The following is an 18,869-nucleotide window of genomic DNA, read 5'->3' as shown; positions in this document are numbered from 1 at the left end:
TAATCAGAGGGCCATTTAAACTATCAAGACCAGGAGTCCAGCATGCCAGGACACAAGGACAGCCAGTTGCTGTAGCAAGGCCCACATCTCCATTTCTTCCTTTGAGTGTATAAATACAACCCACTATCCCTTAGACTTCCAATAATTTAATTTTCCTTTTCGAGAGTTTCATTGTTATTATCTCTGCTGTGTATTCAGTTTCCTCCATTTAAACGTTTGCTGTATTTTCAGTGGTTTGTATTGCACCAGGTTGTATGGTATTATTCACCTAATAAATTGTGTTTATTTTTAAAAGCACTCTGAGGCAACAAAGAGCAAATAAACATTGTGAAATGTGAGCCAGTTAACAGCCTAGTGTAGCAGTGAAACTGAAGTCGGATCTCAGCATTTGTAGCTGCTCTTTAAACAAGTAGTGAATATTGAGTCTCTGGGAGACCTGGGTTTCACTTTGAATAAACTGCTTCTGTAGTTAGGATGACCATATCAAAAGGCATTTTACTATGTGAGGACTCGTGTTCTTATACTGAGCTGAGGTTTATGGAAAAATCACACTGTTCTTTGAGTTTTGCTTTTTAGCATAAAAGTGGAATTAAAGCTAAATTAACAATTCAAAGGCATATGGTGTTCTGATTTGCTTTTTTAATTTTTTTTTCTAACATCATTAAGATTCTTTTTCAGTCTTTCTTAGGTATGGGGGGTTTCATGTACACAGAATCCATTCTGCTCTTTAAATCAAGGACATTAGTTTAGTTTCATATCTTTTTCTACACCATGCTTTGTTGCATGGGCACTGTCATTTTGTTCCCATTACAAAATGAATTGGTAGGTATAGCATTTCTGTTTGACATTGTAGAGGCCCAGGGGCAATTAGATTTCTTCTTGTGATGGACAGTACACATGGGGAGGACGCCCTGGCCAGAAAGCCATCCCTTCAGAAGCAAGAAAAGGAAGGCAAGGATCATCCTGTCTAGGCTAGGAGACAAACAAGAGATGCCAATACAGAAGTAGGTTCAGTTCCCGTTTGGATTCTGTTGGGTTTGCCAGAGGGTGCTGCTGGGATAGTAATCCATACTTTGTAAGGCTTCTGTTTGACCTGGAAGTGCTTTCAATGGACTATGCCCTAGCAGAGGAAGTACTCTCAGGTCCAGGATAAAAGAAGCCGCTCAACCTCATCTAGGCAAGTTGTCTGGTGTGGAAGATGGACAAAGCTTGCCTGGAGGAGAGGAGGAAGAGAGAGAGAGAGAGAAGAATTGCATTTTAACTACAAAGAAACCTTTTCTAAGGTCAGTCAGTCATTTTATAGCTTGTTCAAACAAAAAGGTGGGCCTGTTATTGGTTATTGAATTACACTTGGTTAAACTTTAACACTTACAATTTAAATCCTGTCCCCTTTTGACAGCTCAATATAATGAGCCTTGTATTTATAACATAAGAAAACAAAACATTCTCCAACTAAATCAACAAATCAGGATTTTAGGGAATGCAGCCTATCCCAGCAGCACTGGATGCAAGGTGGGAAGAGGCAGCCTGTCCGTACACATACATACACTGACAACATTTTGGAATTGCTAATTAACTAAATATGCACATCTTTCCTTTCTGGACTCTAATTTTTCTCCCACAATCTTAAACTTCACACAAAAATTGGGAGAACATGCCACAACCAAAAATAACAATGACTGGGCTCAAGATTCCAACCAAAGACACTGCATCTGTGAGTAGCAGTGCTTAACACACCACTACCATACTACCCACCTTAGTGTTACTTCCATGGAATTTTAACCATAAGAATGTAACAGCATTAACCAGAATGTTAGGTATCAGGTTGATAATAAAGTACATAATAAGTACCAGAAAAAAGCACAGAAAGGGGAATAGGACTTAGAAAATCCCCACAAAAGACTTGACCTGCACACTTATAGGTTTGGTGCTACTGGATAAGCCTCATAGCAGGCAGCCTAGCCCCACAGTAAAATGACAGGCGTCCTGCTTGCACAGTCTCAAAATGTTCTGATCTGGAGAAAAGGAAAACTCCTAAACCTTTAGTCCAAGTGTAACCAGACAAAGTTCCTTTATATTTAATTATTTATCCAAAAAGAATCAAACATTCAAAAATGGATTATAAAAATAAAGTACCAGCAAAATATAGGTTTTTGCCTAAAATGGCGTATTAGTCACTTCCATTTTGGAGCTCAATTGTTAGGGTAGCAAACACTGTTGCTATGGAGGTTGTGACCTTTTGCATACAACGTGATGGAATTAAAAAAAAAAGTACACACCAACCAGCCCCCCCAACCCCCCTTCCATCCAGGTTTTGCTTCACACTTTTGTAAAATTAGACAATTGTCTTGGTTACAAAACATTTGTTGGGTTTTTTGACTATGCTTTTTCTCCTGGTTGTCCTTTCTTATTGTGCTCTCTCATCTAGCATAACAGAGAGTCCCATCTTCAGTTCAAAAGGTCTTTCCCATGAGGCTTTTGTTTTCTCTTTATCATTTGGGTGGTTTGATCTAAAAGTAACTATTTGAAACTATTTTAACAAAAAGAAATGCGCATTTTGATTATACAATATGAATTTTGTAGCACAAATAATGCAAGATTTTTTTTCCTGGATGTTTTTCACATTATTTGCCATTATACAGGATTGGTCAGTATTTGCTTCCATTAAATCAAACGTTTTCCGATCCATTTAACATGAAAGCATGAGATTAAACATTTTTTTCTTAGTCAACTCTATAAATATAAAAATATTTGTGTGGAGAATTTCTTTAAATATGTAATAAACAAACTTGAGCCAGTCTAACAACCCTGGCTGTAACATAAGAATTTTCAGATGGGTGGTCTCATAGCTCTGGGAGACTGGGTTCAAGTACCAGTACCATGGAATTTGGTGATTTCATTTGTTTTTTGTTCTGATGTATTTTTAATGAACATTTTTTAATTTGTTCTCCCGTGACGTCATATTTTTCAGTTTAAAATGCTGCCATTGTTGTTGTACAATTACGAGGCTGTATCTAGGCTTAATAATCAGAGATGCACGTAGCTTGAGGTCATCACAGCGATGGGAAAAACAGAACTGGTGTATTCATACTACGTAAAAGAACATGGTGTGCAACTTATTAATTTAATTAACTTGTTTTTGTTTCCCTGATTTCTTTCTGTCTGGTTAATAAATAGTACTTGACTTCCTGACTCCAGAACTAGGGATACCAATCATCCCGAATCTTGCAGGACATTCAGATTTTCATCTCTCTAGAGGAGTCCTGATAAAACCCAAGTGGGATGCCATTTGTCCCAATTTATCACATAATTGTCCCACTGAAAGAAACTGGAGGAGAAGGAGGAAGAGATGAGGAGGAAGCCAGTGGGGGAGGAGGAAGAGGAGGAGTAATTGATGTTGCTCTCCTTCCCCAACTGCCACAGTCCCAATATGTGGTATAGTAAAGTTCACTGTGAATCAGGCAGCCAGTCAGTTTAGTTTCTTGTGTAGTACACGTAGAGTCGAAGAAATGTGCATACATCCCCGAATACTGTGATTGTGCATACATCTTTGGAAGTTATCATTATCACATTTAAAAATATACTATTTTGATTTATTTGTTTGAATTGACTTACTCCATATTGCGACAGTTTATTACCATATTTTCGACAAGAAGGATTCCTAAGTTAAATCACAGGCAATATTTGCTTAGCCCTAAACGTAGGTACACTATTAAAATTCTTTGGCTAATTTGTCACATAATTCTTGTGATAATGTGGGAAAGAAAAGACAACTTCTTTCTGTTATGGTTTTACACACCACCAGTAAAGACGCAAAAATTAGGGGTCTTTTCTTGAGTGGTACTTTTATATATATAAAAAATCAGGTGGCAAGAAGGGACAAAAATTTTTTCATTGGTACATTTGATTAGAATTTTTTTTTTTTTTTCGTGCTGGTTTTAAAGGTTGATATTCTGAAATTGGCTTATCAAGATTCACCTTAGAGGTCACCTTACTCCGGACTCTCTTGCCATGTCCATTTTGACCCAAACTTAAAAATACTTATTTCCTTACTTCCTGGCATCAACTTCAGCTCATTTTTCTTAACCTTAATCTAAAGCCATTTATGAATGTTTCTTCCTTTGCGGTCATTGCAAATTCAAAAAAAAAAATCCAATTATGTTTAATTTACATCTCCTTTACTACCTTTTGTGCAAAGAAATGTTTTTTTATGTGTTCTGGTGATATTTTGATCAGAGATCGGTATTCTTTGTAGTCATGCATATGCATTTTTTAAAGGAAAGCCATGTAATCTGCTCCTGCTCACATATTGTATCAGAGATGGGATGGTGCAGCCACCTAGGATTTTAAAGTCCAGGGCCATAGCTTCTACATCACAACCCCTGGATAACTTTCACAAATTCATTTCTTTGTTGTGACGTGCAAATGAACTTGCTTCATTTATTACACTTGAATAATAATCTAATACACAGTGCTAATACTAAGCACAAATACAGAACATCATGTGCATTATCTCCATTTACTTCTGTGTAGACTGTACATAGCGGGATGATATTTGGTTTAATTTCACTGTACACAATAGCTTCTCAAAAAAAACTGTAAAATTATGATGTTCATTTATTTTCATTCAGCCCTGCCAGTCTGTTACTTTGTCTGTCATCCTACCAAGACCATGTCACCATGCTTGCTTTCATAGGTGCAATGGAAGGGAGCTAAGCCTCCGTTTTATATTACATTTTAAAGGCTGATGGGTTGAATGATTTAATTGATTATTTTGCTTTTTCATTGCACATTGCTGCTCATTAGAGAGGCACATGTGTAATTAGGGATAATTGAGGGCAGCTGCAGGGCTGCCCATAAAATGGATCTTAATGTCTCAAATCACTATGCAAAGACCCAGGAAGTTGGAGGAGAAGCCAAGAGGGAATGATTCCCAAAATCAGTGGTGGCAGCAGCTAGCAGCAAGGCAAACAGTGTAGCTGCAGTCCAAAGACTGAGGTCATGTACGACTATCTGAGCAGCATGATAATATGATTGGGATGTTCTTTTTTTGAGGACTGCTGTAATGCGGTTTATGACTTTGCTATTCCCATGAATGATTCTAACACTGCCCCACATGTCTGTGGACCTATTTTAGGGATATTTTTTGCAGTGACCTCTGATTTTTTTTTTTATATATATATAATTATCTACACACTACTAAAATCAAGCAGCATCAATATGGAACAAGTAGCTGGATGGGCAGATCACAACACATTCTGAGCTTCTAGGAGTGTCCCTGTGATACACAGTGTATTAGCAGAGAGCAAAACAAATCAAAAAGTAACAATCAGCCTAACACATAAAAATGCACCAAATGATATTATACACAGCTCTGAAACATTTGCTGAAATATGAAATGGAGCAAACCCAAATGTTGCTAACCCACCCTCCCAAACATGTACATGTTACAATGGAGTGTGGATTCCAAATCGGCCAAATGTTAGAGTGTGTGTGAGTGATCAAGTCCTGTGACAGCCTTGCATCACATCCAAGGTTTTATCATACTTTGCGTCTGATGTTGTCAGGGTAGGCTCTGGGCACCGCGTAACCTTGAATTGGATTAAACAGGTTTGGGAATGGATGTATGCCCTGTCATGCATGTGTGCATAAGGGACAGCTGAAGAGCTCTAGTAATAGCAACAATCCACCGCTCCAGTGGTTGGCGCAGTGTACTAATGTCTCTTCTCCCCTCTGCAGACAATAAGACTGACGGCTTTACCACCACCTATGTCAATTCCTGTGTCCGTCCACCTGGACCCGCCTTTTCCTGCCAGCTGGATGATCTGTCATCTTAGGTCATTCGAGATTTAGACTTGCATCTGAAAAGACACTTTTTCTCAAATGCGTTTAACAAATAGTGCTAAGTTAAGCTTCCCTTTGGGTGACCCAAAGCTTTATTCTGTCTTGTCTATTCTCTTACAGGACGCATGTATGTACAGTATTTATTTAGTCAATATTAACATATGGTTTAAATGACTGTATATGTGGAAGGAATAACATCCACTTATTGTTCAAGGTAAAAAAAGCTCAAAATGTATAGTACAGCACAATTTTGCAAAATAAAATGCATTATCTATGAAACAAATACAAAATAAATGCTCCTCTATTTTGTGATCTCACTCATTCCAGTATAGTATCCCATGCCAGCAAGTGTATTGGATAACAAGACACTCAGCAGCAGACGCACAACACCAATTCCAAATGGCACAATATCACACATCCATGGACTGACTTTCCAACAACTAAAACTGAAATTAAACAAAAGTAAAACTTTGCTTACACAACAAGCATATCCTCGCAGTAAGAAGTAATCACTCTTAGTAAAGGGGGTAGGATTTGAACCAAGGACACTGGCACCAGTCTGACATTATGATGTTACTGTATATCTCACAGAGCTTTGAATCACTTGTTCTTTAAAGGGATCTGGATAAGATGCCATCTTCAGATACAGCATCTCATCATGTTGCCTAGATTGCTTAAATAAATCTCATTTGGTCATTTTCTAACAAATACCAAACTGCTAATTTGGAATTATTACCAATCAGCATGTATTCACAGCACAGAACAAAGAGGACTGCCAGCCTTTAATAGGCCTGAAAATTGTACGCGTGAATTTTTTCAGATTCTAAGCAAAACCTTGCCAGTCTATAGCGTGCCATGGTAAAAACAAATTCGTAAAAATGTGCATTCTACCCCAGAAATTCTTGCATACCAGTTACTTGATTGCTTGCCAACATCAACACTTTTTTTTCTTTGTACACACAGACTGCTTTAGTCTGTTCATTCCTTAATTGTGATTAGATGTTTCGTTCATTATTTAGAGAAAAAGATATATTGTATATTGAAAAAGAAAAAGTTTTGACATGCCATCTACAATGAGACTTAATCTGTCAAAAATAAATAGGCAGGCATGCTGAAGAAAATCATCCAGAAAGCAAATATATAATAGACAGAGGTTTGCCAGATACACATAACAGCGTGACATAATTTCAGACAGGAATTCATTTCTCAGCATACCAAGGAAGCTAAGTGGTCAAGTCTATTTGATATATAAAGTCTGTTGGAGTCCAAGTACTGGCAACCATGAAGTGTACAAAAGAGCAAAATTGCATAAATGTAAAAATTGGCATTATAAAAGCCATGCTAAGCACCAGCCAGACTCACTGGCATTCACAGTCTTCACCCAGATTCAAACACTTATTTAAAACTAATTCTGATGGCTGTCAGTAAAATTGTAATGTATTTTTCTGTTTCATCATTTAACAAGGATCTTGACAACTAAACACAATACCAAACATAACTGTGCTGCTACTCTGGGGCCTCTGGCACAAAAGTTGACCCCCTTTTTAAAAAGTGGCTTGTCTTACACTCCTGTTCACCTCACAACTACTGGCCATTGCATTCCCACTCTCACTTTCCAAATCTCTCACTTCCCAACAATCCAGACAGCATTTTCTAAATCATCTCTAGACTCCATACTCACTAAGTCAAGTTGAGGAGCATGCACTGGTACAGTGCGTTGCCGCACCCACTACATGATGAAACAACTCAGGATCCCGGTTGGCAACCCCCCAGGCACACACGCGGTCCAGTCCCACCCTCTGGAAAAGACCTTCTATCTGCCGCAGCCAGGTGTTACGTGGGCGACCCCTTGGCCTGGTCCAGCCACTCGTGTCCCCAACAATGAGGATCTTATGAACTGGATCACCCTTGGGGAAACGCGCCACATGGCCATAGTGCCGTAACTGATGCTCCCTTACAATGCAGGTAATGTGCCTCAAAGTCAAGCCAACGGTACCCAAGGATTTTCCAGAGAGAAACAGTACTAAAGGAGTCCATTCTTCGTCTCAGCTCATTGGATAGCATCCAAGTCTCGCAACCATATAGTGACCTCATGAACCCCCATGCTCTCCCAATCCATCTACTAACTTCATAGGAAGAGTCACCAGAGACATGAATGTCACTGCCAAGGCAAGTAAACCTCTTGACAAGGTTGACACTCCCTCTGCAAACAGACACACTGCTGATGGCTGTGCCCAAGAGGTCAGTAAAGGATCTTGTTTTTTTCCAGGACACTCGCAAGCCATGACACTCTGACTCCTCACTCAGTCTCTCAAGCACTCAGATCGGAGCCTGCATTGACTCTGTGAAGATCACAACATCGTCAGCAAAGACTGGGTGTTGGGCAAGGTTGTGGGGTCCAAGGGCTGTGGGGCATCTGTTGGTGAAGAAAGGTTCACAGATCCATATTCGCCAGCAGCTTTAAACTCGCTCTTGGAGTCAGTTTTGGACAATATTTTTGTCAGTCAGACTAGTGCTCCCTCTAATGATCCATGAGGTCCTTAGACCCCTTAGCTATTTGTAGCCAGTCCCCTCAGGTATTTTATCTGGCATGCTAGGCACAACCCATATGGGGCAGCTCTCCAGTTTAGGATGGACTGGGGACTAACAATTTTCTGTCAGTCTCTGCTTTAATGGGTAATCTGGCCCCTTCTTACCCAGCTTGAAGTGATGTACTGTCACCTATCAGTCTTGCAACCTCTTGTTTGTGCTCCTTCACATTTCTTTCTAAAGGCATGGCTTGGTACCTTAGACAAGTGCTAGATTGCATTCCGTCTAGGGCTCTGTGGGTATCATGAGCAGGATTTTTTTTTCTGATTTTGTTATAAAGCTTTCCAAAGCATTTCATGGTCACATCTACTGTATTTTGACATATATGTTTTTTACAAATATCAAAATAAACAGTTTTCTACTGTAAAAACATTTTGTTTTCCTTTTAGATTCTGTCATTTTGAGGGGTATTTGTGAGTAGCTGCTGTGCCATTCATTGGAAAGGTCAACCAGAATTGTGCAGTATGTAATATACCTGGATCAGGAGTATTAAGGTCACATTACGCTCTTCCTGGTTGTTTTGAAATATTTAATACATTTTTGCTGTTTATCTTAGTTTTAAGATGAATGTTTTACAACAACAACATCATTTATTTATATAGCACATTTTCATACAAAAATTAGCTCAAAGTGCTTTACATAACGAAAAATAGAAAAATAAAAGACACAGTAAGAAAATAAAATACATTAAGTCAACATTAATTAACATAGAATAAGAGTAAGGTCCAATTGCCAGGGTGGACAGAAAAAACAAAAAAAAACTCCAGACAGCTGGAGAAAAAAGTAAAATCGGTTGGGATTCCAGACCATGAGACCGCCCAGTCCCCTCTGGGCATTCTACCTAACATAAATGAAACAGTCCTCTTTGGATTTAGGGTTCTCATGGAAGGACTTGATAATGATGGTCACGTAGACTTCTGCCTTTTAATCCATCCATCATTGTTGGAGCATCATGATGCTTTGAGTAGGTGGAAGTGGCGCAGGCCACCACCACAAAGAAACCGGAAAAAGAAACAGAAGAGAGAGTAGGGGTCAGTGCGGATTTTAGAGCCACCATGAATAGTTATTATGATGAATTGAACATACAGAGTATCAGGATTAAGTTAAATTGAAGTTATAAAAAGGCCATGTTAAAGTAATATGTGTTCAGCAGTGTTTTAAAGTGCTCCACTGTATTAGCCTGGCGAATTCCTATTGGCAGGCTATTCCAGATTTTAGGAGAGATGTGCTCAGATTTTCTTTTCCTAGTTAGGATTCTAGCAGCTGCATTCTGCACTAGTTACAAACGATTTATGTCTTTTTTGGGTAGTCCTGAGAGGAGTGCATTACAGTAATCTAGTCGACTGAAAACAAACGCGTGAACTAATTTCTTAGCATCTTTCAGTGATATAAGAGGTCTAACTTTTGCTATGTTTCTTAAGTGAAAAAATGCTGTCCTAGTGATCTGATTAATATGCGATTTAAAATTCAGATTACAGTCAACAATTACCCCTAAGCTTTTTACCTTCGTCTTGACTTTTAATTCTAATGTATTCAGTTTATTTCTAATAGCCTCATTGTATCCATTGTTGCCAATCACTAAGATTTCAGTTTTCTCTTTATTTAACTTGAGAAAGTTACTATTCATCCATTCTGAGATACAACTCAGACATTGTGTTAGTGAATCAAGAGAATCGGGGTCATCAGGTGCTATTGATAAGTACAGCTGTGTATCATCAGCATAGCTGTGGTAACTCATGTTGTGCCTCGAGATAATCTGACCTAATGGAAGCATGTAGATTGAGAATAACAGCGGACCCAGGATAGAGCCTTGTGGAACACCATATCGGATATCATGTGTCTTCGAGTTGTAATTACCACAACTAACAAAGAATTTTTTTAAAGTGTGTGTTTATTGTACTGTGTTGTGCAGTGCAGAGTGGAGGCAGAACCTCAGAGTTTTTCCTAGTTGATTCTGGGGTTCGTCAGAGGTGTGTTCTTGGTCCTAATCTCTTCAATACTTGCATGGACTGGGTGTTGGACAAGGTAGTGGGGTCCAGTGGCAGAGAGGGATATGTTGGGAAAGAAAGAAAGAAAGAAAGAAAGAAAGAAAGAAAGAATCACTGATCTTGACTTTTGCAATGATGCTGTGATCTTCGCAAAGTCAATGGAAGCTCTGATCAGGGATCTCGAGAGACTAAGTAATGAGTCCAAGTGTCTGAGCCTGCAAGTACTTACCCTGGCAGCAACATTCATGTCTCTGTTGACTCTTCCTATGACGTCAGTAGACAGATTTTGAAAGCGTGGGAGTTCATGAAGTCGCTGGAAAGGGATGTGTGACACTCTTAATATCTGTGCAAAAGGACCAAGGTTTAAGTCTTTAGAGTCCTGATGCTTCCTGATGTGGACACTTTTTCTCTAGTGTCATTTCTTGTGACTGAAGACAGAGAGATATAATTAAAGTTAGTAAAAAATATTTTATTAATACACACCAGGCAAAGGTAAGAATGACAGAGAAGCACAGTCCTAGGACACCTGCCCTTCATCTGCACCGAGAAGTCGGTGTCCTAAATCTTTTATAATGCTAAGCGCAAAATTTGACCTTATGACTTTAGTTGCACAAGAATTTCAAGACATTACATCTTTACAATAATTTTGTTTGGATCAGTAGTTACACAATTTTAAAGGTCATCAGTTGGGCACTTGTAACTTCTTGTTTGTTACAGAAAACAGAAGCTGCACTTGTCGCAAGACAGACTTTTCGTGGCCCTTGTCACGCACACCAGATTTGATCAATAACTGATTTTTATTTTTCCACATTCCCCCCTTTTTATCAATCTGGGCATGATAAAATAGTGAAGAAAATTCAGAAGGCGGAGGTAAGGGATGGGGAAGGAGGAGGAGAGGGGGAAAGGGATGAGGAAACTGAAGAGGCAATTTGGAGCATATGTTCCTCGTGTAGCATATAGGCCTTGGCTATAGAAGCAGTGAAATATTTGGATATTATATAGCGAATAAGAGGAACAATGCAACATCCGATAAGTAAAAGGACAATGAATACTACTGCCAAAGAAATAAATACTGATTTTATCCTTTGGCCCCATGACCCAAAGGTGGATATGAACCATCGATCCCAAGGGTCAGAAATGCCTGAGTTAGTGGCAAGTTCATTGGAAAGAGATGTTAGGCTGGCTAGTGCTCGAGTAATGGACCCATCAGGTGCAGTATTATTAGGGATATATGTACAACAAGCATCACCAAACATAGCACATACTCCACCTTTCTCAGCAAGTAACATATCTAGGGCCAAACGATTTTGCCAAGTCATTAGGGAGGTACGATCTAATTGTTCATGAATACCTTCTATAGCATTTCTAGTAAAATTAAGGAAACGCTGCTGGTTATAATATAAGTAATTAATCCAGTCAACGTTTTTATTAATGGCAATCTGAGGTATGATAGATTCAAATCCAGCTGCTACCTGATCCCTTGCTTTAAACTTATCTGGGACTCCTCTGGGAACTCCTATAGAATCAATATATACTCCTGGGCCATGCAGGGAGAAGCTGGAGGAAGAGTCTGGGAGGGAACGGGTTCGGGAAGGAAGTGGAGAGCTGGGAATTAGGGGGGTGATGCAGAGAGTGTGAAGAGGGTAGGGATAATAATCGAAAGGGCATAACTAGCTGTACAGGGGCACAAGTGCCAGACCAATCGAAAGGCAAGATATCAAACAGTTTTGACCTGCGGCACATCCACCAAATATCAGATCTAGGGGTAGTTTGGGAAAGCAAAAATTTTGAAAGAGTGGAATTAAAAGAGGTGGAATTGACATGGAAGGTTTGGGCGCAGAAGGAAGAAGGTAATTCTCCTACCCAAGCAGTTCCATTTGATTTAAAACATGTGAAATTTCCTTCATGGGACTGAAACATGGGGTAGTCATATGACGAATGGGGGAAAAAGAACAGATAAAGCGACGCAATTGGAATCAATAGAAGTTTTGGACGTAGTAAATAAGTAGAGAAGACAAGGCAGACCAGTAGGGTCAGAAATGTGAGATAGTGGGAAAGGGACTGTTGCTAGAGAAGAACGTGCAGCTGCACAAGCGTGAATCCAGGCGGGCAATTCCTTCAACCTTTACAGCGTGTGGTGTGGACAGAAGAACTTGGAACGGTCCTCTCCACCTAGGCTGATGCCAATGTTTCCTCCGGTGTCTCGAACCAGGATCCAGGTGCCCAAGGGAATCGGCGAGTCCTTAGATGGAGGGCTGGTTCTCCAAGCCTGATTAACCTGCTCGTGGACTTCCTTCAGGGACGCTCGGAGGCCTGTAAGACTAGAGAGAAGATCATTGTCCACGGTATGCAGGTTCACATTTCCTATAACCATGCCAACGGGCATGGGTCGTCCGGTCAGGATTTCAAACGGCGATAGCCCCAATTGCCGGTGTGTCCGTCCCCTCAATCCCATTAAAGCCAGGGGTAAAGCATCTGGCCAGGATAAATTGGTTTGTTCACAAATTTTTGCAAGCTTAGCTTTTAGGGTGCCATTGCATCGTTCCACAATACCCCACTTTGTGGATGGTATTTGCAGTAATGATGTACATTGATCTGTAGCCAGGTAGTCAATTCATTTATTATGGAATTCACAAAGTGAGTACCATTATCTGTCTGTAGCTTTTGGGATGCCCCATCTTGGAATAATTTCTTTAATTAGTGCTTTAGCAACCGTTTTGGCATCATTGTGTTTTGAAGGGAAAGCTTCTATCCATCGGGAGAACACATCGACAATCACAAGGCAATATCGGTAACCTTTAGACGGTGTTAGTTCAATAAAATCCATTTGGAGGTGTTCAAACGGACCCATTGGGTTAGGAGTAACGGCGGGACTTACCTGAGTGCCTTTTCCTACATTAAACCTTTGACATAATGCACAGCGTCTACAGAATTGCTCTGCATATGTAGAGAAGCCTACAGCTTCCCAATGTTTTTCAACATCTTGAACCATGGCATCTTTCCCAGCATGGTCAAGGCCATGGGCTATTTTGCCATACCTGGAAAAGAAGCTTTTGGGAGAAAAGGTTTGTTAGTTTGCTGATGAGTCCAGACTCCATCAGAGAGGGATCCTTCTTTGGACCACTTTTTCTTTTCAATGTCCGTGGCTGCACTCTGTAAAGAAATAATTTGATTATCGGGGTCCTTGTCATTTCTCTGTTGGAATAAAGAGATTGGTGTGTTACTGTATGCAGCCTTTTTGCAAAGTAATCTGCCAATTCATTTCCTTTGCTGACAAGGTCCTGTTTTCCTGTGTGAGCTTGACATTTAACAATCGCTAGTTTTGATGGTTTAGTTATGGCTTCCAAGAGGGATTCGATTAACTTTTGATGTTGGATGGGCTTGCCAGTACTGGTCTTAAATCCCTCAATTTCCATAATGCCCCATGATCATGGCAGACTCCAAAGGCATATCTGGAATCTGTATAAATTGTTATGATTTTTCCTTCGGACAGCTGACATGCTCGGGTGAGCGCTATTAATTCAGCTGCTTGTGCACTTAAACTTGATGAAATTCGATTTGCTTCCAGCAGGCGGTCCCCTTGGACCACTGCGTAACTAGTTGAGGGTGCTCCGTTTTCCAATCGCAAAGAACATCCGTCTACAAAAATATTTTCTCCAATTTCTAAAGGTGTTTCTTGTAGATCTACTCGAGGCTTTACAACCTTTGTTATTTCTGTATGGCAATTAGTGTATTGCCCTAGCAGTAGTGAGATGGGAGGTCTTAGCCTGTACTAAAATGGAATGTACAGCGTGAGGCACCTTTACTGTTAGGGGGCTCATGAGCACTATATCTGTACTGGCTAGCACAGCTTCTGTTGTGGCAGCCACAGCCCTAAGGCAAGGCGGAAGTGCTGCGGCCACAGGATCCAATTTTTTCGAAAAATAAGCTATTGGCCTTTGTTTATCCCCATGTAATTGTGTTAAAACTGCATTCATATATCCCCCCTTTTCGTCCACGAACAGAGTAAAGGGACGAGAAAAGTCCGGAAGGCCCAAGGCTGGTGCCACCGAAAGTGCATTTTTTAAGTCACAGAGAGCCTTCTCAGCCTGCTCGGACCATTGCACCTGACCAGAAAGAGGAAGGCCAGGGGTGTTTGCTAAATTTTGTAACGGCTGTGCTCTTTCAGTGAAATTCAAAATCCATTGCCGGCAGTAACCCAGAATGCCCAATACAGACATAACCTGTTGTTTTGTGACAGGTCTGGGAAGATTTTGAATGGTGTTAATGCGATCGCTAGAGAGAGCTCTTATTCCATTTGTGATGTCATGACCTAAATATTTTACAGTTGTTTGAATTAATTGCAATTTAGCCTTTGAAACTTTATGTCCATTGTCCCCCAGAAACTGCAGTAGTTTTTTAGTGTCTTGCACAATCTTCTTCAGTAGCACTGCATAACATAATATCATCTACATACTGTATTAATGTACTACCTCGGTCCGGCCAGAACCCTTCTAAATTTTGAGCAAGCGCTTGTCCATACACACAAGGGGCTTCAGTATATCCCTGAGGCATGACAGTCCATGTCCAACGGCGGCTTTGAAAAGTAAAAGCAAACCAGAATTGCGAGTCAGGGTGTACGGGGATAGAGAAAAAAGCATTGGCTAAATCAATTACTGAAAAATAACGAGCAGAGGGAGGGATTGCAGAAAGAATAGTGGAAGGATTAGGTACAATAGGAGCTCTAGGAAAGATTGCAGCATTCACTTGTCGTAAGTCTTGAACAAAACGCCATGAACCGTCAGCCTTTTTTACAGGTAAAATGGGAGAATTAACTGGAGAATATTTAATTGGAATAATCGCACGCGTTCACAAGATCGGAATGTACGGCGGAGATGCCAGCCTCTGCTTCAGGAGACAGAGGATACTGGGCACGTGCGGACGGAAAGAAGATTTAGGGTAGATCACCAGAGGCTCACAATGGGCTATCCTTCCATAATCATTTTTACCCTGAGACCACAAAGAGTCAGGAAGCGCTAAGAGCCAAGAAGGGGAAGTAGTTTGCAATGACAACGCAGAAAGGGAAGTGCAGCATAATGTACGATGTACTAAAAAATCAGTTTGAAGCACAACTTTAGTTATTAAATGGTCTGAGGTATCAAAACACCTGAAGCAACATGTACCCAGTCTGTTCTATTAAGACATTGTTCTACCCATGATCCGATTTCCACCCAATGGACAGTGCTTGATTTAGCTAAAGAAATATGAGGTAAAAAATATTCTGTGAATATGTAAGATGTACAAATGCAGCAGCTTTTGTGGGGGAAATGAAAATGCAGGGGATGTGAAGGGTTTCGGGCAGGTACCTGATGAAAGAAAAGATTCTAGCCAGGGGGTGTCTACTTCTATAGGGAAATATTGGGCAGTGCAATAGGGTGTCAGGGGCTTGGAGATTGGGAAACAAGCAGGAGGGAAATGAGTGAAGGGCTTTAAGAAGGATGGTGTGTGGGGAAACATTTCATTGAAATGGAGAGAGAAAGTTTTGTCATGAGATCCCTTCCTAAGAGGTTAACTGGACAGAGCTGATTTAAAAGAAATCAGTGTGTTAAAGTGGAATCACTGGAATGCAGCTGAACTCGAAGAATCTCTTGAGGCAGGGACCTCCTTCAGCGAAAGGGCTGAGCGTGGCTCCTGTGTCCACGAGGAAAACAGTTTCAGTGCCATTCACCAGCCAGCAAAGTCAATAATGGATCAGTCTCTGAATTATGGGTGAGCAAAGGTAGTTGAAGAGAAGGGCTGGGGATCCCTGCGGATTCCTATGTCCATGAAACATCAAATTGTTCAGGTGGTGGAGGAGGGGGTGGGCACTTGTGAGGGCAATTGCGGCAGAAGTGTCCCATTTCACCACACCCGTAACAAGCATATGGTGTAGCGTTTGGATCTGGAGGGGGAGGCAGCTGAGTGGATGATCCACTTGGATTAGGTAACATATATCCGCTACCTTGTCCCCGTCCACACCCTTGTCCCCGGAAAAATCCTCCACGTCCACGACTTCTGCCGGGAGTGGCCCCACCAGTGTAATAGTTCATTTGTGCTGCAATCAGCTTTGTCTGGGTGTCTGACTCTTTCTGCTTGCTCTGTTGTTCAGCATGCGCTGCGTGACGTTTTACTTCCTCAAACGCGGCAGCCTCTCATCTAATACAGGATACCTTGTTTTGAATGTCGCTTCTAAGTCCGGAAACAAAAGGAGGAACTGCAGTTTTAGTTCGGTTGTCTGGATTTTCAAGGCCGGAGTGTGCTGCCATTAACTCTTAAATTCAGTGTGCCCATTCATCTACTGTCTCTTTTTTTTCTGTTTGGCAGCCGAGATAAGAGACCAGTCTCTGCCTTTCTTATACTTGTCCTTAATATTATTTTAACATGTTCCCATTGCGTAATAAAGGGACCTTCATCCCGGCCCCGAGGCAACGCCTCGTTCCACTGCCACGGGTTTCCGTTATGCTGTCCATGATTGACAGTCTCCCATGTGGTGCCAAGCTTTCTCCACAGCACCTGAGTCCATTCTGCGGCATTAGGCTTATACATATCATACAGCTGCTGTAATTGTTCTATGAATTTTTTAAACACACCGATGACTTTGGGATCAGGCAATTCGGACACAACGTCCTTCAGCTCTTGAATGTCTCAGTTACGATGTATCATTACAGTAGTGGGGTTATTAGCTCCTGCAGGTTGCATTGAATCATGTCGGGGGGGTTCTGGGATCTCAATCAGGGGGCATTCCAATAAGGGGCCTGTGGGTTTGGGGACTTTAAGGGGATTGAAAGGTGGTGTTTTGATTAGGGGGCTGAAGGAATAGGGTTTGACTTCTAGTGCGTTGTGAAATGGAGGTTCTAGGATCGTGAAACCCACCTGCCGAACCCATTACGTTACTTTTGTCATTCCCGGATCAGTGTGTAATGAGGGATCATAATGATATTCTTCAAAGAAACCAGACCCCAAGGGATCATCTTTTAATTCTGGTGCGGTGGGGCTGGAGGTGGTGGAGGAACAAGTGTGGGATATAACGGGTCTTTTTTTTTCTAGTTCTAACTTTCTGCAGCCAATAATTCATTTCTGTACTGCCTTTAAATTACAATCTTTAATAACCAACTCCCATCTGTCATACATAACACATACCTCTATTACAACATCCTCATACACTTCTACATACAACACCCTTGTGCATTTCTACATAATATTTTTCTAATTTCCTGAATTTCACTTGCGTCTTCTGTCCCTTCTAATGTCCACCGCTCTGCTTATTCCATTTTTTACATGCCCTTTTAAAATCCAATCCTGTGTTTTCTCTATTAACTTTCTAGGTGACCCTTTTTGTGCGGCGTCTGCTGATCCTCCGAAAACAATCCTTCCAGCATAAAAGACTTGAACCCCGGGCGCCGGTTGGCAGACTTGCTGTTATGTATTCCCATTTTTTCCTTTGCTTTTCCCCCCCGAGCCCTGTGCCAGATTTACCTTTCTATCCTTGTCCTACTCGTCCCTGTCCGATGAACTATTGGAATGCTGAGTGTGCCACTCACCCCCAACGTTCCCTTTAATATTCCCAGGGGAAGTATACTACACTATTTCCTACGTTACTGTCACAGTGCACGGTGAAAGCAAATATTTATTTCTAGTACGTACTTTTATTACTCCCCTTGTTTTTTTTAACCTGTTATTCTTCTATTCTATGCTCTATCCTCTGTCCAATAGATTTGTCCGGGTTTATGGGTGTGCCACGCACCGGATCCCGTCCTAAATCCCCCTTTTTTAATTCCCAGAGGATAGTGTTCTATACTATCTTTCCCAACAGGAGTGACCTAAAACAAGGTATTTCTTTTCCATTTACTATTCCCGGTCACTTTTATACTCTACAGCAAGCCCGCCCCCAGCTTATCTTTTTACGGAAACCTCCGGGTTACTTACCCCAGCCTGGGTGTTAGTCAGCTCTGTCAGGAAAATCCTTCTCAGTCACCGTGGTTGTACCAGAAGGAGACCGGGGACTCCTCACGCAGGAGTCGTCTCAGGACAGGGCAGTCCTAACTTTTATCGGAGCTGCTTACTCTGCTGCCGGTGTACACTGTAGCGGCAGTCTGCTTCAAGAAGACAGATCGCTGAGATCTTCCCGCTCGAGGAGTCAGCCGGCCGTCTCCTGCCCCACGTTGGGCGCCAGAAAACTGTGGACACTTTTTCTCTAGTGTCATTTCTTGTGACTGAAGACAGAGAGATATAATTAAAGTTAGTAAAAAATATTTTATTAATACACACCAGGCAAAGGTAAGAATGACAGAGAAGCACAGTCCTAGGACACCTGCCCTTCATCTGCGCTGAGAAGTCGGTGTCCTAAATCTTTTATAATGCTAAGCAAAATTTGACCTTATGACTTTAGTTGCACAAGAATTTCAAGACATTACATCTTTACAATAATTT

Source organism: Polypterus senegalus, chromosome 14 (assembly GCF_016835505.1).
Source record: "Polypterus senegalus isolate Bchr_013 chromosome 14, ASM1683550v1, whole genome shotgun sequence".
NCBI classification, from domain to species: domain Eukaryota; kingdom Metazoa; phylum Chordata; class Cladistia; order Polypteriformes; family Polypteridae; genus Polypterus; species Polypterus senegalus.
The sequence above is the reverse complement of the archived record's forward strand: the minus strand, read 5'-3'. Positions refer to the sequence as shown.